Consider the following 2,748-nt stretch of genomic DNA (forward strand, 5'->3'; position numbering starts at 1 on the left):
CATAATTCCTTGGTTTGGCCTTCCCACCTCTATTCAGTCTGATAACGGACTGGCCTTTACTAGTCAAATAACCCAAGCAGTTTCTCAGGCTCTTGGAATTCAGTGAAACCTTCATACCCCTTACCACCCTCAATCTTCAGGAAAGGTAGAACAGACTAATGGTCTTTGAAAAACACACCTCACCAAGCTCAGCCTACAACTTAACAAAAAGGACTCTGTCAAGAATAGAGCCCCCAAACTCACCAACCAAGCAAGTAATTACACTGAACCCCCTTGGACACTCTAATTGGATGTCCTGGGTCCTCCCAGTTCTTAGTCCTTTAATACCTGTTTTTCTCTTTCTCTTATTTGGACCTTGTGTCTTCCGTTTAGTTTCTCAATTCATAGAAAACCACATCCAGGCCTTCACCAATCGTTCTGTATGACAAATGCTCTTTTTAACAACCCCACAATATCATGCCTTACCACAAATTCTTCCTTCAGCTTAATCTCTCCCACTCTAGGTTCCCACCCCACCCCAATCCTGCTCGAAGCAGCCCTAAGAGACATTGCCCATTATCTCTCCATACCACCCCACGAAAATGTTTGCTGCCCCAACACTTCAACACTATTTTATGTTATTTTTCTTATTAATAAATAAGAAGACAGGAATGTCAGGCCACTGAGCCCAAGCTAAGCGATCATATCCCCTGTGACCTGCACGTATACATCCAGATGACCTGAAGTAACTGAAGAATAACAAAAGAAGTGAAAATGGGCTGGGTGTGGTGGCTCATGCCTGTAATCCCAGCACTCTGGGAGGCCGAGGCAGGAGGTTCACCTGAGGTGGGGAGTTCGAGACCAGCCTGACTAACATGAAGAAACCCCGTTTCTACTAAAAATACAAAATTAGCCAGGTTAGCCAGGCATGCGTGGCCATGCCGTAATTCCAGGCTAACGTTAGGGAGGCTGGTCAGGAGAATTGCTTGAACCTGGTGGTGGAGGTTGCGGTGAGCCAAGATTGCCACCATTGCACTCGCCTGGGCAAAAGGCCAAAATTCTGCCTCCAAAAAAAAAAAAAACAAAAAAGTGAATGCGGTTCTGCCTTAACTGAGTGACTTCCTTGTGAATTCTTCTCCTGGGCTAGAAGCCCCCACTGACCCCTTGTGGCCCCGCCCCGCCCACCACGGAACCCCTTTGACTGTTTAATTTTCACTCCTATAAAACGGCCCCACCCCTATCTCACTTCACTGACTCTCTTTTTGGAGTCAGCCCACCTGCATCCAGGTGATTAAAAAGCTTTATTGCTCACACAAAGCCTGTTTGGTGGTCTCTTCACATGGACGCACGTGACACTATTTAGTGCACAATAAGATACACTTATTAATAATTCAGGCAATTAATGCACAAGACTTTCAGGAGGAAATTTGTAGAAGTTTAAAGTTAATAGTAGCCAAGAAATTCTAGTAGAGTAACAGGAAGTATGGATTATCCAGAACATATATGAAGACTTAAAATATAGTAATTAAAATATGTGGTAATGCTTTGAGGTTGATATTTTTTATTAAAATGATGTAACAGTTAAGATAACATAATGCTTTGAGTTAGATAAACCAATAGAAAAGATACTATCCAGAAAGTTATGCAGACATGTAAGGATGCTTGATGTATTCCAGGGACACATACTTCCGGATAATTAAGAAAAGACCTGACTTTTCAACAAAGGGTGCTGTCTGTTAGATGACTACTGACTACAGGTTTCTTACGTTTTTCTTCATGAGTTTTAAACAGAGGCACTGACTTCCTTTGTTTTAGAATACCTTTTCAAACAGACATGAAAGCTAGAAATACTGTCTCCATTCTGCCACCACCGCCTAACAAAAGAAAGGTTTGTTTGCTTTCCCATATATTCATGATAATGTCTTCTGGGACAAAAATCAGGCATACTTGCCTGTAATGCACTCACTGCAGGTGTGAATGTCATCTGGCCCTCTTTGAGTGCCCGTGTGGATAAAGGAACTTAGGAAACTTGTGCAAATGTTAATTTTCTGGCTATTGTTATTGCTGTGATTAATAAATTATCCTTTGTCTCTGACTCAGAAGTCTTGGGTTTTGTGCTAGCATCCATGAAATTATGGCATTCTAACTTAGATTGCAAATAAGGTAAAATCTCCAATTATTCACTATTCTTGGCACTGGACTTATTGTATATCCATAAGGAAATAAAAATATGAGGGAAAAGCAAGGAAGTTGCTATCTCTGGGAGAAGAGAAGTGAGAAGAATTTGATGAGGGAGAGGTATTTAGTGAAGTTTCTGGGATGTGAACCATATTCTACTTTTTTACTTGGATGGTAGTTATTAAATGAATGTTATATTTATAATTTTTGTTTAAGCTGTGCATATGATTTATGCACTTTTATTATCCCCACAATAAAATTGGTAAAGTAATAGGTTAGGACTCAGTGTGGGTAATGTATATTTAAGCACTTAGGACTTTGCTTTTAAGTAAATGCTAGGTAAATTTAAAAAAGAAAGCAGTAGCCCCATACTTTATACTTCTTAGAATACAGAATTATATACAATGTAAAGCAAGAAGCCTCGAAGAAATTAAAACCAAATGCTAATAATCTTTATCTCTGAGTAGTTTGAATACAGGTTGTTTCTTTTATCTTATACTTCTACAGATAATTTTGCAATTTTTCTATAATTAGCATATACTTTAAGTGGAATGAAAAGATATCCTTAAGAAGATAAATAAAACATTTTTT

This window comes from Rhinopithecus bieti, unplaced genomic scaffold, assembly GCF_001698545.2.
Source record: "Rhinopithecus bieti isolate Rb0 unplaced genomic scaffold, ASM169854v2 scaffold_1252, whole genome shotgun sequence".
NCBI classification, from domain to species: Eukaryota; Metazoa; Chordata; class Mammalia; order Primates; family Cercopithecidae; genus Rhinopithecus; species Rhinopithecus bieti.